This window comes from Plecotus auritus (assembly GCF_963455305.1).
Source record: "Plecotus auritus genome assembly, chromosome: 11".
In the NCBI taxonomy this organism is placed as follows: Eukaryota; Metazoa; Chordata; class Mammalia; order Chiroptera; family Vespertilionidae; genus Plecotus; species Plecotus auritus.
The window spans coordinates 55,272,429-55,299,593 of record NC_137777.1 but is presented as its reverse complement, the minus strand read 5'-3'; the positions used below and the strand labels follow the sequence as shown (position 1 = coordinate 55,299,593).

At 44.5% G+C, this 27,165-nt stretch overlaps 1 protein-coding gene across 1 annotated transcript in view; it reads right to left on the bottom strand.

Annotated features, from left to right (window-relative positions):
- The window catches only part of CNBD1 (cyclic nucleotide binding domain containing 1), a gene marked incomplete at both ends in the record, with an annotated part of 216,030 nt that overhangs the window by 153,484 nt on the left and 35,381 nt on the right, over positions 1-27,165 (bottom strand). The window lies entirely within an intron of this gene.

The following is a 27,165-nucleotide window of genomic DNA, read 5'->3' as shown; positions in this document are numbered from 1 at the left end:
TAGATAGATAGATGATAGATGATAGATGATAAATAGTTAGATAGATAGATGATAGATAAATGATAGATAGTTAGATAGATAGATAGATGATAGATAGATAGATGATAGATAGATAGATAGATAGATACATGATAGATAGATAGATAGATAGATGATAGATAGATAGATAGATAGATGATAGATCGATAGATGATAGATAGAGAGATGATAGATAGATAGATAGATAGATAGATAGATAGATAATAGATCGATAGATGATAGATAGATAGATAGATAGATAGATGATAGATAGATGATAGATAGATAGATAGATGATAGATCAATAGATGATAGATAGATAGATGATAGATAGATATAGATAGATAGATAGATAGATAGATAGATAGATGATAGATCGATAGATGATAGATAGATAGATAGATAGATAGATAACATATATGACCAAATAGTTTATAGGCATTGTTTTCAAAAAGCTCTATTACTTTCTTTCACTCTTTAAAACTGCTTCTGATTGTCCATCATCTTACGTTGTTATGACATGACATCCACATGTGAGGGACGACATACATTTGACTTTTCCCCAGGTCTAACTGAACCTCTCTCCCAGACATTCCGTCTGGATGCTCCACAGAATGACAGGCCCATGGACCTGACAGCACTGTGTGAACTGGACTTGAGCAAACATGTGTGCGCTCCGGCTGCTTGGCCCAGAGGCGGAGGGGCTCACTGAGCTGGGCTGCTGGGACAGCCTCCAAGCCGAAGGACAGCGATGGCGCCTGGTGTCACCCCCGTGGAGACAGAGCCTCTGCGGGTGCTGGAGGCAGCATACCATGCCCGGGCTATTGCTCTGATCAGGGCTTCGGTGTTGGGGACAGTCCCACCTGAGTGGCAGAGCAGGAAAGGGCAGAGCAGGAGCAGGCTGCCCACCCCTGGGTCAGAGGTCAGCAGACTCCGGGACGGAGGTCAGTGACAAGCGAGAGCCTGTGTGGAGTCTGGCACGGCCCCGAGGACATCCACAGGGCAGAACCTAACAGCAGGGGGTCAGGAGCGCTTCCCAACAAGCGGTCACAGCCCCTGCCCCTTTCGGTGGCCTGAGGCCAGAGAGCAGGGAAGCGTCCCAGAAGGCAGAACATCCTATAGGAACTCCTGTTCATATTATCACCCGCTGTCCCCAAGCCCGTCTGGTGCAGGCTCAGTAAGGAATAGATTCTGGCTTCTCCTTTTCCACCCGGCCCGGGTGTGCTAACACAGCTCCATGGCATGATGAGCCTTCTATGCCCTAAATTATGAAGTATTTCTATTGTGTCAGCGATTATAAAAAAATCTGATGCTCCTGTTTCTTAACCACCGTGTGCTGAGGCTGCCTCCCACAGAAACATTTCCCCTCAGGCTCCTTGCAGAACTGCTGGGGTCGGCCAGCGGGAGCTGGTGGCGCTCGGTGACGGGAATGGCCCCCCGTGTCCCTGAGCACGCATCCCGACTGGAGCCTCCACCCCTGTGCGGGGCCCACAGGACTGAATCTCAGCTTTGTGTGTTTCCTCACCAAGAAGCAACCCCGAATGACGCACAGGAGGTGAGAGGTCACAAACTGTATTTCAGCCTCTTTGCCATCTTCATATGTTCCAGATTTGGTGGTAATTAAATCTCACTTTTAACTCGGACAAGCTGAATGCATGAACTGCATCCTTCAGCTTACACAATGTGTGAGCATTTGAGCAGGATGAAGTGGGGGTCAAGTAAAATAACATTTGTCAGCCCTGCCGGTGTGGCTCAGTGGTTGAGTGTTGACCTATGAACCAGGAGGTCACAGTTTCATTCCCAGTCAGGGGACAGGCCCGGGTTGCAGGCTTGATCCCAGTGGGGGGCGTGCAGGAGGCAGCCAATCAATGATTCTTTCCCATCATTGATGTTTCTGTCTCACTCTCCCTCTCCGTTTCTCTCTGAAATCAATAAAAATGTATTTGAAAAAATATATAACATTTGTCAACTGTATAAAAACCTTTATCGAATACTGTTTTGTTACTTATAAAAACCTCCGTTTTGTTCCTAGAGGGGCCATAGGAGTTGTTTGACTATAATATAGACCAAGAGATTAAAGACTGAAACCCAAGAGTATTTCATTTCGAGGCAAGGAAACCTATACAACACCCTCACACAAGCCAGAGAAGCCATTATTGTCATAATACAGGAATACATTACAGGTGAACGCCAGGATAGCAGTCTGATATTTACAGAGAAAGTACCAAAATTCCAAGTGTATGAAGTAGGTTAAGAATAGAAATGATCCTAGACCCCAAATACTTGGACTGCTTTAATATTCACTCAGTGAAAGCTCTTGACCTTTTCCTCTCCTAAACACCACAAAACTTCGTGTAAAAATGAATTTGGAAAAATTCAAAGAGGAATTGGGTATGGGCTCTTAAGAGATGGGAATCATAGTCACCTATGAAGCTTTTAACCAATGCACAAACCCCAGTAGCCACAATCCAGACCCGCTAACAAGGAACCTCCCAAATTGGACCCAGTCTTTTGTGTGACTTAAAAACCCCACAAGAATCCTTCACAAGGTATCCACTTATCAAATCATCCCATTGCACTTTTATATATATATATATATATATATATATATATATATATATATATATATTTTTTTTTTTTTTGATTGATTTCAGAGAAGAAGGGACAGGGGGAGAGAGATAGGAATATCAATGATGAGAGAGAATCATTGATCAGCTGCCTCCTGCATGCCCCACACTGGGTATCGAGCCCACAACCTGAGCATGTGCCCTGATGGGAAATCAAACCATAAGCTCCTGGTTCATAGGTCAATGCTCAACCCCTGAGTCACACTGGCCAGGCACTCTATTGCACACTTTAAGTATGCTATAAATTTTACTTGTCAATTATACCTCAATTAGAGGCCTGGTGCACAAAATTTGTGCACGGGGTGTGTGTCCCTCAGCCCAGCCTGTACCCTCTCCAATCTGGGACCCTTCGAGGGATGTCTTACTGCACATAAATGGTCAGTCGGACATCCCTCTCACAATCCAGGACTGCTGGCTCCCAACTGCTCGCCTGCCTGCCTTCCTGATTGCCCCTAACCACTTCTGCCTGCCAGCCTGATCACCCCCTAACCACTCCCCTGCCAGCCTGATTGATGCCTAACTGCTCCCCTGCCAGCCTGATTGCCTCTAACTGCCCTCCCCTGCAGGCCTGGCCCCTCCCAACTGCCCTCCCCTGCAGGCCTGGCCCCTCCCAACTGCCCTCCCCTGCTGGCCTGATCATCCACAACTGCCCTCCCTTGCAGGCCTGGTCCCTCCCAACTACCCTCCCCTGCTGGCCATCTTGTGGTGGCCATCTTGTGTCCACATGGGGGCAACCATCTTTGACCACATGGGGGCAGCCATCTTGTGTGTTGGAGTGATGATCAATTTGCATATTACTCTTTTATTACATAGGATAAAGCTGAGAAAGCCCAGGAATGCCTCTGCTACATCCCTGCCTGAGAACTGCTGATGGCTTGAACAATGTAAAGAGCTGTGCACCCATATTTGTCCTCAGAGTCACAGAACACAAAACACTTTAACTGCTGTCTTGTTTGACTTATAGAGTGAGGGTTTTGCCGAAGCATATTCGACATGCATAAAGAACTGGCTTGAGGGCAAAGCTGGAGCCTAACCACATGTGTGATATAACTTCTGGGACGAGTCTGATGTCATGTTAATTTACCCTTAAACCCTTGGTATGCAGCTGAGAGGAACTGCCTGTACTCAAGATCATTGCGTCATTATTGGAGAAAAGAGAGCTCCTCTGTCACTTAAGAAACTGTTCATTGGGTTGGCCAGGTAGCTCAGTTGGTTATAGTGGCATCCCCATATGCCAAGGTTGGGGGTTCAATTTCCAGCAGGGCACATACAAGACTCAACCAAAGAATGCATCAATAAGTGGAACAACAAATTCATGTTTCCCTCTTTTCCACCTTCGTTATTCTAAAGTCAATAAATAATAAAAAAAACTACCATTACAATATAGTTATATAAATGCTATGACATGATTTCATTTCTAAATGAAACACATAGGAAAAAAACAAACTGATAACAGATATGAGGGTCAAATCCTGTATATGCGCTTGCAGTGTGAGTGACATCAGCTGTGCCCAGGTGCAGTGTGAGTGATAGTCATTTGTACCCAGGTGGAGTGTGACAGTCATCTGTGCCCAGGTGGAGTGTGAGTGACAGCCCACTGTGCCCAGGTGCAATGTGAGTGACAGTCAGCTGTGCCCAGGTGCAGTGTGAGTGACAGTCCGCTGTACCCAGGTGCAGTGTGAGTGACAGCTGTGCCCAGGTGCAGTGTGAGTGACAGTCTGCTGTGCCCAAGTGCAGTGTGAGTGACAGTCAGCTATACCCAGGTGCAGTGTGACAGTCAGCTGTACCCAGGTGCAGTGTGAGTGACAGTCAGCTGTGCCCAGGTGCAGTGTGAGTGACAGTCAGCTGTGCCCAGGTGCAGTGTGAGTGACAGCTGTGCCCAGGTAGAGTGAGTGACAGTCAGCTGTGCCCAGGTAGAGTGTGAGTGACAGTCAGCTATACCCAGGTGCAGTGTGAGTGACAGTTAGCTGTGCCCAGGTGGAGTGTGAGTGACAGTCAGCTGTGCCCAGGTGCAGTGTGAGTGACAGTCAGCTGTGCCCAGGTGGAATGTGACAGTCAGCTGTGCCCAGAAACAGTGTGAGTGACAGTCCGCTGTGCCCAGGTGCAGTGTGAGTGACAGTCAGCTGTGCCCAGGTGGAGTGTGAGTGATAGTCCGCTGTGCCCAGGTGCAGTGTGAGTGACAGTCATCTGTGCCCAGGTGGAGTGTGAGTGACAGTCCACTGTGCCCAGGTGCAGTGTGAGTGACAGTCATCTGTGCCCAGGTGGAGTGTGACAGTCCGCTATGTCCAGGTGCAGTGTGAGTGACAGTCATCTGTGCCCAGGTGCAGTGTGAGTGACAGTCTGCTGTGCCCAGGTGCAGTCTGAGTGACAGTCAGCTGTGCCCAGGTGCAGTGTGAGTGACAGTCAACTGTGCCAGGTGCAGTGTGAGTGACAGTCAGCTGTGCCCAGGTAGGAGAAGTTTGCGTCCCTAAGACATGATCTCTGAGTCTCGACAAGCGCCACTGAAAACACCCTGGGAGGCCAATGCCAGTGTTGAAAGACAACTAAAAGGAAGCTTCCCCCACAGATAAGTTCTTAAGAAAGTCACTCATCAAATATTTATTGCATGTTTTCCAGGCACTAAATTAGGTGATGAGATTCCAGGATATACCAGTACAAGATCCATGTGACTTCTGCCTGTTAAGGCGTATATTCTTACAGATAAATTAATTTCAAATAGAGTAAATACCAGTGTGCAGCCAGGTGCCCAGACAGAGAACAATGGACACAGAGCCATGGAGGAGCGAGGGGAAGGCTCTCTGAAGCCCTGATACTTAAGCTGAAGCGTGAAGGAAGAGCCTGGCGGGCGAGCAGGCCAGTGGCAGCGCCCCTGGGTGAACATGCTACCTGGTAGTTAAGAAATGAACGGGGTGAGGCTGCTAGGACCTCAGGAACAAGGGTGCCCTGGCGGGGAGCAAGGGACAGGGGGGCAGAGAACAGGTGCAATCAGCATCCAGTTTGAGGGGATAAAGCCAGATGTCAGCGAAAAGTGCAGAAAATCGTAAAGACAGGAGCACCCCAGGAGAAGGCACGGAAGGGCCCGTGTGGGGTGAGTGACCGGCGGACCAGCACACCCAGGGAACCAGGAAAAACAGCCGTGGTCTGCATCCCAGTCCTGGACACACAGAGGCAGAGACTGGGGGAGGGGGTGGTGACAACGCACAGCTCAGGGTGGCTCCCCAATATCAGGAGAAGGTCATGGTTATTTGATTATAACCTGAAAGTGCTGTCTGTGGAAACTCCTTCTGTTTGTTCAGTGCGAGCAGCGGCATCGCTTCCCACTGGCCGTGGCACAGATGGGGTCAGGGCACAGCAGGGGAGACAGGCGCCTGTTCTGTGGGGCAGGAGCTCCCGTGGAGGCCGTGGAGGCAGCCTCTCTGGTCCCGCCGGGGTCTGTGTAGCTGAGTGACGGGTGGAAGAAACGCCCCGTGATAAACTACACGCATCTGGCAATGGCTCCTCCACGTGAAGGCACAGGGCCTCACGGGGGTCGGGAGAGAACGAGGAGCCCTGGCCTGGCCTGGGTGGGGATGGAGCCGCACCGCTGTGCCACATGTCACCGCAGGCCCCCGGCCAGGGCAGGCCCAGGGCCCTCGCCCAGCTGCCTCTGCAGGAGAACAGGAAGACACCAGATTTGGAGGCTCCCCCTCTGCCATTTCTCACTTCAATTGTCTTTTCTCAAAACGTTTTTCCTTTGTATTAAATTTATTGGGGTGACACTGGTTATCAAAATTATACAGGTCCCAGGTGCACAATTCTATAACACAGCATCTGTGCGCGGTATTGTGCGCTCACTCCCCCAAGTCAAGTCTCCTTCTGTCACCATTTATGCCCCCCTCTCTCCGCCCCTCCCCCCGCCCACAATCCACATGCTATTGTCCCACTCAGGCTCGCGCACACTGTCCAGCTCCTCCCCAGAGCTGAGCTCTGGCCTCTGAGGACTTCAGCCTTCACGACTTGGATTTCTGCCATCCTCACCGCAGGCCAAGAAGTACCATCAGGGAAAAAAAAGCAAACACGCACATCTCATGTATCACCTGACCTAGTTTTCAACTGCCCCTGTTCTGGGTTGTTCTCCAGTTCCTTCTAAGAGTTGATCTGTCTTAAAACGCTTGTCAGCGCTGTATACAAGTGCTATTCCCTGCAGATTGGTTAGTACAACCCCACACGACATGACATGATACTATAGTCCCAACAACCACAGCCCCAACTCTACAGAAAGGGTTTGTCAGAGTCACCTGTGGCCCCACAGCCCACAGCCCACAGCCAGTGGCCAGTCCTCCGCTTGTGGGAACTTGCAGCAGAACCTGCCACTCCTGCCGGGTCACCACCAGCCCTGCAAACAAAGCCTCCTGGCCTCTTCCCTCCTCGGCCTTCTTTCTCAGGCCCCTCTCCCAGACCCCTTCAAGCCAAAAACAGTCCTGGAGTCAACTCGGCCACTGCTGTGTCTACAAGCATTTCCTTGGTGATGTCACCAATCTAGTGGCTTTAAAAATGTCCACATTTACAGCTGTCGTCCCTGAGCTCCAGACACATCTCGGCCTCACTGCTCACTCTCCACTCAGAAGTCTGACACCGCAAATCTAATTATGCCCAAACGGAGCCCTCGGGTTTCAGCACCCAACGCGGCTAGGCTGCACACACCAGCCTATCAGGGGGTTATCCCGTTTCCAGCTGCTCACATACACGAAAAGGCGGAGGCCTTCCTTGAAGGCTCCATGTGGTCACACTCATTTCAAAACATCAGAATACTTAAATGCTCAGCCCTGTAGGACGTCTCTGACCTTTGGATAAAGTTCAAATTCCTAATATGTTTTATAAGCTTCTGCTTAACGTTGGTCTCTCTCTGTCTCTCTGAAGAGTTTCATGTTTTTCATAATAGTCTCTCTCCCCACATGAGTAATATATACTCATGTTCCAAGTCTCATCTTTCAGGAATTCTCCTCTTATGTTATGGCCTGGATTCGCCCCATGGCTCCCGGGCGACTCCCCTCATGGTAGTGTTTGTGCATTTACTGAGACTCAACCCTCGAGCCCTGCGTGCATCGTCACATCTCTTTCGTGCACTGTTGCATTCCGAATATTTGGTCAAATGTAATCTGTGTCAAAATGAAACCTGAAGCTTTTAGAACTGAGTAAATAAAGCTTGCTCGTGGCTATAGAACCATGATGTGGAAAAGCTAGTATCTGACCCCAGGTCTTTCTAACTCCACATTCTCCACACAAAATATGCAGGCGTTACATAAATTAGAGGCATGCTTAGATGGCACACTTGTCATAACACAGTGCACTTTCCCTGCGTGTCAGGTATCGATCACCGGGAATTGTCTTGAAAAAATGAGTTTTTCTATAGCAATGTGCCAAGCGTGGCACAACAACGGTAGATTCTCTTTCGATCTGTCCCATCGGTCTTCAGGCCACTTTACATACTTTTCACTGGCTGCAGGTCACCGCGCAGTGAGCGTGTTCATTCTATACTTCTACAAGACCGTCAGGTTTGTTAAGCTAAAGATTCTCTTTTGATTATACTTCTGTCCACAAAAATACCAAGAGCAATATAAGCGCTTAATTTTTTTGTTATATTGCATTAAGTAATTCAGTTTACTTTTAAGGACACTTGGCTTAGAGATTCGTTTTTTAAAAATTATCCTTTTACCATTAATGTCAAGGGATGTGGAGTTGATGAGGGCTTAGGTGACAAAAAGCTTCTTAAACCAATGTCAAGATTTATTCCTCCCTATAACTCTAATCCTAATACTACTACCACTTTTAACATATAAAACATTTCCTCCAAATATATTTTTAAAATCTCTCAGTGAACACTATTAAAAGTTAAATTATTTAGCATGATGTTTTAAAAACAAGTACAATAAAAAGAGTCATGACTACGAATGCCAGGGAACAAGAAAAGTGGCAAACTTACTGATGATGTATGAAATAATTTCTAAAACCCACAAATGCTCCTTTCATGTTATCCTGAAAGACAGCTCCGCCACATGTATAGACAAGCCATGTGTAGACACGTGTGCAGACAAGACACGCTGTGTCCTCAGTTGGGCACAATCTAACCAAAACTACTGAGTTTTGCTATAAAAAGAGCATTTTATTGGGCATATCCTGCCAAGAGGGGCCAGCTTACAACTGTCATTAGGAGTGCATTAGCCTCTAGCATTGCTTACTGTGCACAGGGCTAGTAGGCGGCAGTGTCAAAGGGGAAGCATTTGAAAAATGTCTTTGAAACGGGGCGGAAATGAATTTGCCCTCAGATCGGAAAGTTGCCTTCCTAAGTGGCACACACTCAGCCCCGGGGAAGGGCATAGCACTTTTGCAATCAGTGCATCCCTTCCGAAGGCTATTAGATGGTGACCAATGACTTCAGGTGCACATAATGTGCTCATTTTCTTTTTCAGAATAAACATGGGCTAGAGGACAGAGCAGCAGACGCAGAGACTAGGAAAGTGTGTTCTCTGCCAGCTTCCCGCCTGCCACCCGGGCCTCGGGCCAGTCAATTTGCATCTCTCTGCTGTTACATCCTCTGTGAAACAGGGAAGGTGGCTCAGTGCCTCTCAGGTCATCTCAGGATGCAAAATCCTAAAACTCTCAGCAAAACGTATCCATAGAAGCATCTCTAGGGCATTTCTCTACAATACCTCCAACAACGTGTGTCTGCTATTTTGCCATATATTGCCATATTTTGCTCTGTTTCTGAATGGAGACTGAATTTCCTCCATCCACTCAAAATCTCCAGTGTCTAGTTTGGTACTTTACACCCATCAGGCACTCAAAAAACACACAAAACCTAAGTGTATAGAATGGAGACAAAAATGTTTCACTAGCATCCATTTTCCCGCATCTCAAGTATTCTTGATGTTCATCTGCGTTTTATTTTATTCTAAGGAATAGAACAGAGAACCCAGAAATCGACCCACGCCATTACACTCAATTAATATTTGACAAAGGAGGCAAGAGCATACTATAGAGTCAAATGTAAGACGTGAGACCATAAAAATCCTAGAAGAAACCATAGGCAGCAAAATCTCAGACACCTCTCATAGCAATCTGTTTACTGATACATCTCCTAGGGCAAGGGAAACTAAGGAGGAAATAAACAAATGGGAATACATCAAAATAAAAAGCAAAAGACACCATCAATAAACGAAAAGGGAGCCCACTGCATGGGAGAACATATTTGGCAATGATACGTCTGATAAAGGGTTAATATCCAAACTATATAAGGAACTCGTACAACTTTAACAAAAGGAAGATGAACAATCCAATTAAAAAATGGGCAAATAACCTACATAAACACTTCTCCAAAGTGGACATGCAGAAGGCCAAAAGGCATATGAAAAAAATTCTCAAAGTCACTAATCATCTGAGAGATGCAAATCAAAACAACAATGAACCTTAGTTGGTTTGGCTCAGTGGATAGAGGGTCGGCCAGCAGACTGAAAGGTCCTGGATTTGATTCCGGTCAAGGGCACATGTCTGGGTTGCAGGCCCAATCCCCAGTAGGGGATGTGCAGGAGGCAGATGATCAATGATTCTCTCTCATCATTGATGTTTCTATCTCTCTCTTCCTCTCCTTTCCTCACAGAAATCAATAAAAAAAAAAAAATGAGGTACCACCTCACACCTGTCAGAAAGGCTACTATCAACAAACAAGTGTCGGTGAAGATGTGGAGAAAAGGGAACCCTCATACACTGGTGGGAACGCAGACTGGTGCAGCCACTGTGGAAAACAGTATGGAGTTTCCTCAAAAAATTAAATCTGGAACTCCCATTTGACCCAGTGATCCCACTTCTAGGAAAATATCCTAAGAAATCAGAAACACCAATCAGAAAGAATGTGTGCACCCCTATGTTCATAGCAGCCCAATTTACAATAGCTAAGATTTGGAAACAGCCTACGTGCCCATCAGCAGATGAGTAGAAAAAATGCTGTGGTACATTTACACCATGGAATACTATGCATCAATAAAGAAGAAGGCTCTTTTACCCTTTGGGACAGCATGGAGAGACCTAGAGAGTATCATGCTAAGCAAAATAAGCCAGGCAGAAAAAGACAAGTATCACAAGATCTCACTTAGATGTGGAATCTAATGAACAAAATAAACTGATGAACAAAATAGATCCAGAGACATAGATGCATCGAACAGACTGTAAACCTCAGAGGGAAGGCAGGTGAAAGTGGGTAGGTGGGAAGAGATCAACCAATGAACATGTATGCATGTAAGTATAACCCATGGACTCAGACAATAGGGTGGTGAAGGCCTGGAGAGGTCAATGGGGGGAAAGGGAGACATATGTAATACTTTCAGCAATAAAGATTTTTAAATAATTTTTTAAAATAAAATAAATAAAAATAGAAACTGTGCTAACATTAAGAGACTGAAAAGCCACACAGTGGGAGAAGATATTTGCAACACACATAACCAATGGGCTTATCTCCTCAATTACAAGAAGACAATCTAAATTTACAAATGGGTAAAATATTTGAACAGAGATTTCACTGAAGATCACATTCTATTTGTGGATAAAATAATTAAAAGGTGTACAGACTCATTCATCATCAGAGAAAGCCATACTAAAACCCCCATGTGATAGCTCACACCCACCAACATGGTTCAAATTAAAGACAGATCAGTGTTTTGGTGACAACATGGTACACTGGGAATTCATAGCAGTGAGGAGTCAAAATTGTTACAATAACTTTGGAAAACCCATTGGTTGGCAGTATCTACCAAGGTTAAAATCTCACCTACACTAGGATCTACTAATGCTACTCTTCAGCATATACACAAAAGAAGCAGAGGCATGTGTGAGCTACAAGGCATCTTTAGAATCCTTGTAGCTGTGTTCTTCATAGTAGCCCTAGCCTGGAAACAGCCCCACTGACCTTCAAGGGTAGAAATTATAAAATATCATGGTATATTCCATACAGTAATGAAAATGCATAAATAGCCTAATTACCCCTACATACAGCAACATGGTTGAATCTCATGAACAATGTTGAATGAAAGAAGTCACACATCAAAGAATACACACTGTGCTAGCTGGTTTGGCTCAATGGATAGAGCGTCGGCCTGCGAACTGAAGGGTCCCGGGTTTGATTTTGGCCAAGGGCACATGCATGGGTTGCGGGCTCAATCCCCAGTTTGGGGCGTTCAGGAGGCAGCCAATCAATGATTCTCTCTCATCATTGATATTTCTCTCTCTCCCTCTCCCTTCCCCTCTAAAATCAATAAAATATATTTTTAAAAAATACAAAAAAAAGAATACACACTGTATTATTCCATTAAATGATGAATTTAATATTCAAAAACATGCAAAACAAATCTATGATATTAAAAATCAAGAAACTGTCCAGCTGGTGTGGCTCCGTGGTTGATTGTTGTCACGTGCACCAAGAGGTCCCTGGTTCAATTCCTGGTCATGGCACATGCCTGGGTTTCAGGCTCAATCCCCAGCAGGGGCTTGCAGGAGACAGCTAATCAATGATTCTCTCTAATTACTGTTTCTATCTCTCACTGTCTCTCTCTATAAAATCAATAAAAACATAGTTTTGTAAAAAAGTAAAAAACCTGGTTACCTTGGGAGGACAGAGAGTGTGTGATAGTTTAGCAGATCAAGAACAGCTCTTCTCCATACTGGCGATATTCTGGTGTTTGATGTGGCTGCTGTTCCGTTCTTGTGCTAATTTTTGAGTTTTGTGTTAATGCTCTTCTCATTTATGTCTTTTACTTAATTTTTAAAATTAAAAGGCATTTTTGGGAGGAGTTTTAAGAACAAAATAAGTGGCTAAAGTCAGTATCTATATATGGATAGTTAAACAAAAGGACCTGTGACTAGTTTATAAGAAAGAGATGGGCCGGGGGGTGGGGTGGGGGGAACAGGAAGGAAGAGAGAGGAAAGGGGAGGGTGAGGGAGAGGGAGAGAGATACTTGGTTTCATTTATTCCAAGAAATGGAAACTTAAATTAGAGGCTCTGAGATTTAGAAAGAGGAGGGAGGGAAGGAGGAAGGGAGCGAGAGAAGGAAAGAAAGAAAAACTAAAACACTTGATAAATCCATGCTCTGAAAGCACAATTACAGTGTTCATAATTTAGGTCATATGAAGCTTTATTGGAACAAGTCTTCTAAATTTAGTTAGAACTCCTCCTCACTTATACGCACTCCACTGCCACCCCTGCCCCTACTTATCTCCGTAGAAACCAGGCATGACTGTTAAGGGTCTGAGAGGACACACCTGGACAATATGCATCATCCATGCTCAGAAACCCCGGCCGTTACCAATAAGACTGACTTGCCTAGCTCCTTCTCTCTCTCGGTTTTAGGAATTCTTCAGTATCTCACACAAAGCATAGCAGATGGACCTATTCCAAGAGGGTGTCAAGCCCACCGAGGACTGGCTGAGTCCCACCCGCAGGACCAACATGCAGGGGAGAGCCTTGGGTTAGCCTGAGAAGTACAGCGCTACCTACCTGACGCTGTGGGAACCCTAATCCGAGCACACCGGATGCTCAAGGCCAATCTGAACGTGGGGGCCCTGCCCAAAGTATGCCGGATATTCAAGGCCAGGTTGCCATACGCAGGTGCAAAGGCAAGGACACAGCGATCTTACAGCGCGCTGCACAGGCTGCCTTTCTATAACCCAGACACTGATGTCGCTATCTGGCAAGAAGCCCTTCTGAGTTGGTATAAACATGTGTTGCTGACCAGCTGCTTGGTCGGGCTCCTTTGGTAGCAATGCTCCTGTGTTTGCTACTGCATGAGCGAGGGGTGTCTGTGGGGCTGCTTTGAGAACGGGTTTGTCTGATGGCTCCTTGTTAGCAATGGCTACTTGGTCTGCAGTAAAGCCTCTCTTACATGCCCAATGACAACTTCTCATGTCTTCGTCTGTTACCCAGCGTCTGAAGACCTGTGTTCCCACAGAAGGCGATGCCATTCAGATCCGTCCAGTGCGCTGCCCTCTGGCTAAGAGGCTTTGGAGGAGGGATGAATTGAGGAGAAAAGGGAGGAAAACCGATTGCTGGCAGATTCCTTAAGCACGTCTCAATGGTGTTTTGCCTACACTGAATATCAAACCCAAAACAGGCTCTGACAAATGTCCTTTCCCTCCGATTTGTTAATTTTATAGCCATACTTTCTCGTTGAGGCCCCCCGTGGTTCTAGAACAAACTGAAGTTAGCTTATCAACACACAAACAAGACAGATGCACCAGCCAGGCTCCACGGAAATCCTGAGCACTTATGAATGTGGACGTATTAGTAAGTTATTACCTGGGACTTCGGTTTTGTAAAGATTTTTAATAGAAAACCTACATTAAAGGTTTGTGGTGAACATTAAATTAAGTTAAAGTGGAAATGCAATTAATAATCCCTTGTCAGACCCCTTAACCAACTCAAAATTAAGGAACAAAATAGGATATTTTTTCTAATCATTTTAAGACTTAACACTTTATTACATTTATTCATTGGAAGCGTTTTAAGCATCCCCTATGTGCTAGTCATTCGTGCGTTTCCTCAGAACGTGTGGGGATGTGGAGAGGAAGATAGCACACGTCCCCAGAGCCTCCGCTGCCGGGAACCAGCAGGTCACGCTTGCTTCATGCTGAAGGTCGAATCACACACACAATTAAAAAGGCAATTAAAGGCTGAGAGCGCCGATGATTGCGTGTCCACACCTCAGAAGGCCAAGCATGTCCTCAAAGCCTGGTTTGCTAAAGCTGTGCAAGAGAGTCCTTGTGCTTCCTCCTAGTACACAACGGGGACTCGGCTTTCTGGATAGTGATTTCCTGGAAAAGCTCAGCTGGTAATTATTTTTAGGTCAGACTAGCCCCTCTTCTTTGTGAGTGGTTATTTAAATTCCTTATTGGAGAGGAGCACTTTCCGCAGGTGAAGGCACTAAGTATATCTGAGGGGCGAAAACAATTACACAGTAAATAACGCATTAGTGGACATCACGTTTTAAAGAGGCAAATTGTAACAATACAAGGTTCTGAACTAAGTCTGAAGTGCAACCAGGTGGCCTTTCCCTGGTTGTAATTTGTGAAGACCAGAGTCCAAAGAGCATCTGAACCCTGGAGAGCAATGCCTCCTTGTGCCCTGGGGAAAGGGAGAACGTGGGGAATGTTAAGTATGTATGACCAGCTACAGGTTCCTTCTACTTTAAAAGTTTCCTTATTGGTCTCATTAAAATTTTTCATATATTAAAACGTGCACAAGAACACTGCATGTCATAAAGCTTCATAAATAGCATCTTGTGTGCGATGGATGCTTCTGGGAGCACCAGGGGAGTTTAAGCCCTCAAGAGTGGCTGTGGCCAGTGTACTCCGCTGGTTGGGCAGGCTCCCCAGCACCGAAAGGTTGCTGTTTGATTCCAGGCCAGGGCACACGCCCAGTTTTTGGCTCAATCCCCAGTAGGGGGCATGCAGGAGGCTGCCAACCTGATTGGATATTCTGTTCTCACATTGATGTTTATCTCTCTAAAAACAAAGTAAAATAAAAAATATCTCAAGAACGAAGTCACAACACCACTATGAGAATTAATAATCACAAAATAGCTGCACAATTAAAACTTACCATCTATACACTTTGAGAAAAGCTTGTAGCCTTCATCCATTTCCCCAAACCTATTCACTGGGGATGATAAAATTATGCACGTGTAAAGCCTTTGTGCACATGTGAGCACCAGGTAGAGACATGTTTAATATTCCATCTCTAAACACGTGAGCTCAACTCTCAAGCGCACCATCCTGGAGAAGAGGTGAGGCTCCTCTGGGTGTCCCTCCCAAACGGGGCAGCACCACGTGCACTGCGCCTGTGTTAGCAACGCAGCCAGGAGGGCCGGGAGCTCGGCTGGTAGAGCCTTGTCCTGATGCGCCAAGGTTGTGGGCTGGGTCCAAAATTATAACTACCCACAATTTATAAAGAACTCAGACAGCTTAACACCAGGAAAACAAGCAACCCAATTAAAAAGTGGGCAGAGACCTAAATAGATACCTCTCCAAGGAAGAGATACAGATGGCCAATAGACATGAAAAGTTGCTCAACATGCCTAATCATCTGGGAAATGCAAATTAAAAACTCACACCTGTCAGAATGGCTATCATCAATAGACGCACAAACAACAAGCGCTGGTGAGGATGTGGAGAAAAGGGAACCCTCATGCAGACTGAGAAGCTAGTGTGGAAAGAAGTAGGAGTTACCTCAAAAAAATTAAAAATGGAACTGCCTTAAGACTTAGGGATTTCACTTCTGGGAATATATCTGAGGAAACTGAGACACTGATTCAAAAATACACATGTACTCCTACATTCATCGTAGTGCTATTTACAAACCAAGATTTGGAAGCAGCCCAGGTGTCCATCAGTAGATGTGTGGATAAAAAGCTGTGGTCCATTTACACCGTGGAATACTACTCGGCCGTAAAGAAGAAGGAACTCTTACCCTTTGCAACAGCATGAATGGAACTGGAGAGTATTATGCTAAGCAAAGTAAGCCAGGAAGAGAGAGATAAATGCCATATGATTTCACTCATATGTGGAATCTAATGAACAACATAAACAAACAAAATAGAAACAGACTCATAGATACAGAGAACAGAGTGGCAGCTGTCCGAGAAGAGGGGGTGAGGTTATGTGAAAAAAGAAAGGGATTAGCAGTACAAATTGCTGGTTAGAGAATAACCACAGAGATGTGGGTTGGGGTGCCAGGAATATAGTCACTATCGGGATGAGTACGTGTGGGGCCAGGTGGGTACTGGAAGCAGCAGGGGACCCCATTGTAAAGTACATGATTTTCTAACCACTTTGCTGTTCATCTGAAACCAATACAGAATCATATTGAATGTAAACTGCAATTAAAACTAAATATTAAAAAAAAAGCCCGGCCGGCATAGCTCAGTGGTTGAGCATCTACCTATGAACCAGGAGGTCACCATTCAATCCCCAGTGTGGGGCATGCAGGAGGCAGCCAATCAATGGTTCTCTCTCATCATTGATGTTTCTATCTCTCTCTCTCCCTCTCCCTTCCTCTCTGAAATCAATAAAAATATATTTTAAAAAATAAATGTTAAACAAAAGAAAATGCATGGTCTTTCCCATAGTGGTGCTGGGAGCTGGATGTCCATGTGGAGACCTATGGACCAGGCTGTTCCGATCCTCGTAGCACCCTCGTCAACACACCCCTCCCAGGAACACAGTGGTGTTAGGAGGCCTTACTGTCAACTATCGTATACTCCTGTGTATTCTTGTCTCCAGTTAGCTCCCAAAGTTCCCTGATACAGTTGTCAACCCCTCGTTACCATGGTTACCTTCATCTCCATGGGCTACAGTTCACCATTATCTCAGGACACATAACCAAAAGTGAACAGTTCCCAGCGAATCTGACCTGCATGGGAAGTCCTTGTGTCTCAGCTGTTATGCCGCTAACACAGCTGCATATTAATTTTCTCGGGCTCACATCAGTAGATAGCTTGTACTAAGATTACAACCAGCTAAATTCCTGTTATTCCCACATGTATTAAGACCTAGCTCCGCCCTAGCCGGTTTGGCTCGGTGGATAGAGCGTCGGCCTGCAGACTGAAGGGTCCCAGGTTCGATTCCGGTCAAGGGCATGTACCTTGGTTGCGGGCACTTCCCCAGTAGGGGGCATGCAGGAGGCAGCTGATCGATGTTTCTCTCTCATCGATGTTTCTAACTCTCTATCCCTCTCCCTTCCTCTCTGTAAAAAAATCAATAAAATATATTTAAAAAAAAAAAAAAAAAGACCTAGCTCCTTCACTTTGAATTGTGGAGTCGCAGAATACTTTTAACCTATGCCCCGTGGTTTACATTAAAACCTATTAAATTTAAGGAGACAATAAGCTATAATGTATAAAGCAGTTTAATATGGCACCTGATTTATAGTAAACAATCAAAATATTAACTATTAATGTCCCTTTTCTTTAATTTTAAGCTCATTCTGGGAGATGAGAAAGCTCGTGCACATGCAAACACACAACACAAAGACACACTCAGGCACTGAGGCATCCGCTCTCCTCAAGCTTCACATTAGCGTAGAGGAAGCTGGCTGGCATTGCCAAGAATTTTTTGTTGAAATTAACTTTATTTGAACACTGACAATATAAACCTCCATGGCGTGGGAAGTGAGCTTGCTGTCACTGAGACCTCTGCAGGTGGCTAAGGTGTTTGAATGAATATTACCACTCGCCCGGGAGTGCAGTGGGGGGCCCCTCACAACCTCAGTTCCCCTCAGGTGGCAGGTGGCATAGCCTGATGCCACTGATGCCTACACTTGCTCACCAGCTGCTATGCTCAGCTGACAATAGATGTCCTGCTCTGGGTCGGCCTGAGCTGTGCCCACAGGACCCCGGGCAGGACCATTGCTGAGGTGGCTGCAGGGAGCCTTAGGGAGCTGTGCCCTCTGACCAGCCGTCCCTCACTTTTTACATTTAATACATAATAGCTTGGAGGGGAAGTGTCTGCACGCTTTCCTGGGGAAACATTTTCTTACACACTCTTCATATTCTCTGAATGCACCTGCTTGCAATGCATAGAACAAGGACACATTAAGCTACTTGAAATGTCCTCAGCTGACCCCCCTCCTTAAGCAATCTCAGAGTGGGGCGCAATGGCAGTCCGGCCTGCGGAGCCCGCACGGAACGGCCAGTCACGCTGAGAAAGGAGCTCCATTTAAAAAATAGTCTGTTCAACACACCGTCCGTGATTATAAAAGCCAAGCTGGGAGTCAGTGGGGTGGAGATTAGGAGGATTAAATCTTGATGATTAGAGAGAAATGTTTAGAAGGAAAAAAGTAAATTAGCAACTTGTGGGGATTACAGAGCATCTTAAATATACAGAGGTCTGCAGCAGGATTCTGCGTCTGCTGGCAGCAGAGTTCTCGTCAGGCAAATCCTAATGAATTTTCCACTTGAAATGATTGATTAGCCCCGATTAAGGACACTAATCCCTTTAGCCTTTTCTTATCTCCTGGTCTCCGGCTGGTCCTGGCTTGGCACAGACTCCCAGCCAGCCCACGCGGGGCAGGAGATTCTCCCACTGGAATGAGAGAAGCGAGGACAATACTCATTTGCAAGCAGCCACAGGAAGTTTTATCGCCAGGTGGACGATCATGACCTTGGCTTTTTGGAAAGAAACATTGCATTCGACCGGGACTTGGAGTTTCACTGCTATGGAATCTGGGCTCTCCAAATGGTTCCTGTGATGGGCCAGGGCAAGGCAGTCAGGGCAGCATCCCAGACTGTTCACGCCCTTCAGCCTGACCCCAGGGGGGGAGCTCTGCTGCGGGTCAGCTTCTTCTTCATGGACACAACGTCTTTGATATAAAGTTTATAAACGTTTATCTTTCATGAATCACATTCTTTATCCATTTTCTTTTTCAGATTCTATGACCTCCAAATATAATAGATGTGTGACCCTTTTTAATGTTTGAAGGAAACACGTATTAATGTTTAAAATGTTTAGTTTAGTTATAATATTGTTATGCTCAGTTTTAAAATGTCCATGTAGACTGTTGTTTATCGGAGACATGTTTCTATCACTCCCAAGCTTAGACTGGAGTAAGGTTTTAAAAGTGCTTTAGTTTCATTATCTTGAGATTTGATTTTTCTCAGTATGACATATCTAATCTACCTGTCCTTTATTTCAGTGATGTGGCAGCAACTCTGAAACAGAGACAAGGGATAGGTGTCAGTGCACTCAGGTGTGAGGAGGCACTTAAAGTAATTTGTGGTGTTCCTTTATAATACACTAGGGACCCAGTGCACGGATTCGTGCAGCTTGAAAGGAACTGTGGGCCATGAGGCTGCGGTGGGCACGGGGCAGGTCTCAGCCCATCCTCCGTGCCCCCGCCTGGCTCCTCCCACCACGGCCCCCATCCCCTGTCTGCTGGCAATCACCTCCCAGGAGCAGGGGGAGGTGGAGAAGCCCTGAGGGGCGATCAGGGCCTACAGCCACTGCTCCCACCCACTGATGGTGCCAAGCAGTTGGGGCCAGCGCTGGCCACTGGCAGTAGGTGCGAACGCTGGGCAGGACCACGGCGCCGGAGGAAATAATTTTCAGTAACCACCAGAGGCTCCCCCAATGATAGCGACCAGCGCCCCGCCTTGGTCCGGCACTCCCGCTCACCTGCTCCACTATCCTGCCACAGCTGATGCCCAACATATTCCACACCCGCCCCCTGGTGGTCAAACGCATGTCATAGCAACCAGTTGTTCGTTTGTTCGGTTGTTCTGATGTTCAGCCTATTTGCATATTAGGGTTTTATATATATGTAGATTAGGTTCTTACATATAATAGATCAAAGGCAAAATTATCTCTTCTTCTCCACTGATATCTGTTCATTCTCTAATACCCTACTTTCAGTAAGAGTTGTCATAAGATGGGGTTAATATTTTCCTATATATTCTGCATTAACTTTGCATTGCTGCATAATAAATTACCACAAACTAACAGTTGATCAGAGCGTCATCCTGATACACCATGGTTGTAGGTTTGATTCCAGGTCAGGCACATACAAGAAGCAACCAATGAATCCATCAGTAAGTGGAACAACACCTCTCTCTCTCTCTCTCTCTCTCTCTCTCTCTCTCTCTCTCTCTCTCTCCTCTCTCCTTCTCTCTCCCTCTTTCTCAAGCATGCCCACACCTTTCCCCCTAATTCTTCCCCTAGGCACATTACCGCTGTAACTCATTTCCTGGGCCCATGCAGGCCAGCTGGCTCACTTCTTCTACTTCTGTGACTTTTTTAAAAAATCCATAAAAATAATAACAAAATCATGAACGTGCCATCCTTTGTCATATTCTATTGATGAAAAGTAAGTCACAGATTCCACTATACTCACACAAAGACACAGGTGTAACACCATGGACAGAGATCACCAGGGCCATCTTACAACGCTGCCTGTCACATATTTGTTCTACAGTAAGTGTTATGATTTTTCTTAAACATTTATTTACAAATAAATCAAGGTCACCTTCTCAAGGAGGCCTCTTGGACAGCATGTCTAAATTCGCCTCCCCCTTCCCGCTGTCCTTCTCCAGCCCTCACCCTCCCTCATTTTTCTTCATAGTGTTTATCACATCTTTAGCCTATACTACTCTTTTATTTGTACCTTTTATTGCCTGCAACCTCCCCAAAAATATCTCTTTTCTATATTTGACTATTTTAAAATAAGTTTTGTTACTTTTGTCATCTAAAACAATAAATTATTTGAATTAGGAACCACAATAATGTACCACATAGAAATTAATAATAGGAAGAACTCTTCCAAGAAAATATACTTTTTATCATATCTCAGTAGAAGATAAAAAATCTTTGTTATTTTATTATTAAATAAAAAATATGAAAAATAAGTTAATTAAACATTCAACTCAACAATCTAGTCTGGGAACTATAAAATAGAAGAAAATTGCATGTTAAGAATTTATTAAATTGAAGGGAAAGGTTATCACATTTTCAAATTCTTATAAAAATAAACAGAAGTGAGAAATAAAATGGAGTCGCTTCTTAAAAAGGACATTAAAACAGATAAACCTCTAGTACATTTGACTTTAAAAAAAAAAACAAACACAAAAAATACAGGAAGACCCCTGGCCAGGCTGGTTAGAGCATCATCCCCATAAGCCAAGGTCTCAGGTTCCATCCTCGGGCAGGGCACACACAGGAACAAGCCAGTGCATGGATGCATACATGAGTGGAACAACAATCTCCAAAATCAATCAATCAATCCATCAATAAAGGAGGAAAAACTCATGATATTCAGAAATAATAATGAGAAAAGAGCTATAACCTTCGCCAAGGAAAATATTGTAACCTCTGAGTACAAACCTCTGATCCACTAAGTAAATAAGAAAGAGAAATTCAGGATGAGGTAGGAACTTGAATAGAAAAAACAATTTTGAATTCCAAAGACATACAGCAGCAGCAATCACTAGAGATGATTCAAGTGTACAGATTCAAGAGAAATCAGCCGCCAGCTGAGCACCACGGGTCGAAGATAGGTGTTCTTTCACCCCTAAAATATCACAGAATAAGAGAACGTAAAACGATCAGGAAGTTCCCACAGGCACAAATCACAGAAGAAGAGTTAACAGCGGACATGAGGGGTCAACAAAATTCCATACAATACAAACCAGGTGAACAATGGTACCAAGTTGAGCTTCAAGTGCCTCTGTTCTGTTAACAGGAGAAGCCCATGAGAGTGAAGGATTCACTGCACAAACCCCGGGAGGACTCAAGAATCAGAGGAGTTGAGAAGCTAAAAACAATGGACAACTGGCTGAACATGACCATAAAGGTATTAGATCTCCAGGCCCCGGCCAGGTAGCTCAGTTGTTAGAGTGTTGTCCTCATATGCCAGGGTTTCGGGTTTGATCCCTGGTCAGGGCACATAGAAGAATCAACTAATGAATGCATAAATAAGTGAAAAAACAAATCGATGTTTCTCTCTCTCTCTCTTTCTCTCTCTCTCTCTCTCTCTCTTTCTCCCTCCCCCCGCCTTCCTACCTCTAAAATCAATCAATAAATAAAATTTAAAAAAATATTAGATCTCCATTATTTCCAGCCTCATCCCATGTGGGCAGATGGCCACCTCTTTCCAGTCCGGGTGACTCGCTCTGTGCAGGCCCCAAGTGGTAGAAGACAAAGTGCGGCGCGCTACAGCGAGCACAGGTCCACACACCACACTGGGAGGCCCGCTTCCCTCCCGTCATCCCACCCCAGGAACACTGCTTCCGTTAATGCTTCTTCCCCATTTTCTGAGCTGCACCATCAAATCAAAACTGGAGGAAACATAAATATTCTTACAGCTGTCAACGTGTTTGTGTTTTTAAATAGATATTTTAAATCCATTCAGCCTTGAAGCATTGTGAGACGGTTTCCATGGTTACTTCTGTTAACTCCAGCGCCATAAACATTTAGCAGCTGCTTAAAACAAATTAGTGTCATCAAGCATTTAAAATATTTTTAGAAATGTTCATCTTGATTACTAGGCATCGCGATAGTAAGAACTGTGAGCACCCAGCAGGTGTGCTCCCACAGGGAGCAAGGGGAGCACTTGCTGAGAAGCGCATGTCTAAACCGCTCGCTCTCCCTTCTGCGTCTCTCTGTGCTCCACCTGCTGTGGGGAAGCTGCACACACACAGGTGTGCCGGCAGATGTGATCAAGATTAGATCAACATGAATTAGTCAAGGTCTTCACTTTTATGGTAGATTATAATTATTTTATATTTTAGTAGGTTCAGATTTCGTATTTCAGGAAATGAATCCCTCAGAACCAAAATACATTTTAAAAACAAAGCCTCATAAACTTACAACTGTCATAACAATAAACCCTGCCAGGCAGCTCACTGGGTTACAGTGTCAGCCCAAGGTTGCAGGTTTGATGCCTTGTCAGAGCACATACAAGAATCAACCACTGAATGCGTCAGTAAGTGGAACAACAAATCAATGTTGCTCTCTTTCTCTCCTCCTTTCTCTCTCTCTCTCTCTCTCTCTCTCTCTCCCCCCCCTCTCTCAAATCAATAAATTTTAAGTTTAATTAAATTAAAACATAAAATGGTATACAAATTATTTTCCATAAATCTTTTTTCCAGAGATAAATTTTTGTCAAACAGTATTAAAAGACTTCTAACAAAATATTGGGAGACCCTCTCTCACTTCTCCCTGGCCTCTCACAGGGCAACCACTTCTGCCTGCTTTTACCTGACACTGTTTTACGTCCCCCACTTTCCAATAGAGTTATAGAACTATACAAAAATTGCAGTAACTTTGGTGACTCTATACAGGATGGGGAAAAGGAGGTTTACCGTTGTGAGTACACAAAACAGAGTTAATTTTGTATTATTGTTTATTAAGTACTGGATTACTTTCCATACCCGCATTTCGTCTTAAGGAATTCCCGTCTGAAGAGTTCCGGAACTATGATTCCTTTGCTTTTGCTTGTCTGTCTGTCTGTCTAACTTCTCCTGCCTGATACCACACTATGCTTCCCTCCTCACGTAAACAAATCTGAAAGAATATTTTTTAATTAAACATACTTAGGTTTCATACTTGGGAAGAAAAAAAGAGGAAGATTGGGAACGAGAGGTGAGATCACATTATCAAAAAACAATTACAGGACAAACAATGCTTCTGTTTAAATCACCTTCTATTAAAGCCAAAATTTTTGCCTGTGCTTTAAATTAGAATAGATATTACAAAATTCTTTTTAAATGTGTCTTCACATTCATATATACTGCAGGGGTCCTCAAACTTTTTAAACAGGGGGCCAGTTCACTGTCCCTCAGACCGTTGGAGGGCCGGACTATAGTTTAAAAAAAAAAACTATGAACAAATTCCTATGCGCACTGCGGGCCTGGGATGAGTCGGCTGCTAAGCAGGACAGGCAGTGGCACCAGGTGGGCTGGATAAATGTCCTCTGCGGGCCGCATGTGGCCCGCGGGCCGTAGTTTGAGGACGCCTGAAGAATGGTCATTTTGATGAAACTTGCTATAAAGTTCTAATATTGCTCTTCTGCTTCCTGATATGGTTTCTAAATCAGGAGTAACTTCGGGGCCCAAATACCTCAAATCATAAAATAGTTCCATAGGCCCCATATGTAATTTTGAAATATAAATCCATAATCTGAAGATGAGGCAGATTTTCTTTTATTTTTATTCATTTTTTATTTTTAAGATTTTATTGATTTTTTAGAGAGAGGAAATGAAGAGAGGGAAGAGAGAGAGAGACTCCCAAACAGGCCCCGACAGAGGATCAAACCCGCAACCTGAGTACGTGCCCTGACCAGGAAGTGACCCACCTATTGGTGTATGGGACAATGCTCCAACAACTGAGCCACACCAGCCAGGGCTTAGGCGATTTTAGAATAGATATTTTTCTGTCCATATATTTTTAAGGATTAGAAATATCACTTTCCCCCTCAGAGTCACTGTTTAGCAAGTAGAGGTACTATAGGTAGGAAGGAAGGAAGGGTGAGAGGGAGTGAGGGAGGAGCTCATGGCTACTGTAGCTTTATTAATTGCAAGGAAGCCATCATTCTCAAGAGAATTTGGTCCTCCTAGCGTTATAGGTCTCACTGATTTCTACATTTCATTGTATGCACATCATTGGCCCATTTGATGCAACTTCTTACTCCTCTTCTCACCAAGACAGAGACGTAAGCTTTCTGTTTCAGACCTCTCCACAATCTTTAGATTATAAATTATTGCTGAATAGTTCATGAGATGCCTTTTACAATCGATCTGTAAGTCAAAATGTGGGCAGCCTTTGTTGTTATTGTCATTTTCAATATAATTAGATTCTTTTTTGTTAAAAATTACTGATTTTCATTTATTAAAATGAATATATATGTTAATTTTTCTCTAACATGGGGTCTCTTGGTATTTGGAAAAGTACATATTAGGTCAATGTTAGGCACTCATAATGCTTACTAATTTGAGTAACAGGGCATTTGTATCATTTTCTCTAACATTTCATTTACATTAACTTTATATTTAGATCAGAGTTTCTCAACCTTGACACTACTTACACTTTGGGCCAGACACAGATGTAAGGTAATGAACTTCAGGGCATTAAAGACATGTTCTTGGCCTCCACTCTCCAGATGTCAGGGGACCCTCGCCCCATTTGACCTCCAGACGTTGCTAGATGTCTGCTGCGAGGCGAACACGTCCCCGGCTGAGCATCACCGGTTTAGATCAATGAATCTAAATGTTAGCTTGTGATTTTTAAAAAGGCAGGCATCAGGATGCTGAAAAACTAGAGTGTCTATAATTCAAGATGGCTCACCCAGGTAAGGAATATTGCTCCCAAATCATATTTAACTATCCACCACACTTTTGTGTTTCTACGATGTGGATAAGAATAGTAACACACTTACTACAAACGCATTTCTAAGCTGCAGGAAAGCTTACTGAAGGAATATTGTGTACAGCCCTGCCCCCGCAGAAACCACAGCAACAACCAACAAAACCCGCAACGTTTCCTGCGACCTCTGCTATAACCTTGGACAACAAATGTCCCGCCCATCCATGGGCTGCTGACGAAGGCCTTTGTCAATTCTCATAAGGGACTTTCTAATGCAAATCCAGACCACATGAGCTGTCCTACAGCAGAGCTGAGTGTCCTCCGTTTCCCCTGCATAGTCCTTCCTATGCAGCACGAGAACTTCCTTAGCTTCATAGGAAACATACAAAACAAGGTTCCCACAGCCTTAGCTTTGAGATTCCAATTAATCTGTTCTCCTTTATAAAGCACAAGTTATTTCATGTACATTTTTTCTTAATGTCAATTATCTGAGCTACTCTTCTAATATTGTTTATCTTCTCCAGAGTTTCAATTAGTCATCTGTGAAACAGTATGAGTCTCATGTTTATTCTTTAAATTATTGTCCTGGAAAAAGCTGACAATATCAAGTATTATAACCTTAAAAACATAAAATAAGGGGAAAATGTCCTTTTAAACATTTTTTTAGACAATAGAGTCTTTTTTTAAATATATTTTGTATTGATTTCAGAGAGGAAGAAAGAGGGAGAAAGAGAGATAGAAACATCAATGATGAGAGAGAATCATTGATCAGCTGCCTCCTGCATGCCCCATACTGGGGATTGAGCCTGCAACCTGGGCAGTGCCCTTGACCAAAATCGAACCCAGGACCCTTCAGTCCACAGGCTCTATCCACTGAGCCAAACCAACTAGGGAAAAAATGTCCTTTAAACAAAATGTTTTTCTTAAATAAAAATGCTTATTTTGCTCTTATTCAATTGGCACAAAATAAAGATTCACCCACTTAATGAAGCATTTTTTAATTTATTAGAGGATGTTGGATGAAGACACAAACAAGAAACAAGTCTGTCTGATGGCAAAGTAGCTCTTCTCAGATAACCACTCCAACAAGAAGAAAACAGCATAGAAGTTGGATAAATTTCACAAAAACCAAGGAACAAACAAGTACGGAGCTTTGAGTAGATCTAGGAAACCAGAGGAGACCAGGAGCCAACATGCTGGCGGGGAGGGAGCACCACAGCGGAGCTCAGCAGTGTTTGCTGCTTCCCCTTCGACGCACCTGATGATTCATAGCCGCACAGGCAAGAGGCCAAGAAGCCAGCAGAAAACAAAGCTCAACAACATGAGATCTAAGCAGAAAGTTCCACAGCCTCATGGTGCTGGGAGATTAAGTACTGGAATTAGGGGTTGCCAAGAAGGAAAAGACCCTGATGAACACTCCACGTTTTCCAATGAAACCCCTAAAGAGCTACACTTTAGGGACAAGGGCAAAGCAAACAGAACCAGTCCCAGGAAAGACTGAATCCCGTCCTAAATTTTCCAGCCGTTTTGTTCTGCCACAAAACAATGCGATCCCCTCCAAAACAGATATCATCCCCAGGTCTCCACAGGGCTCACACTCAGGGTCTGGAGTGCAAGCACATCCCAGGTGTGCCAGGGGGTAAACCAAATT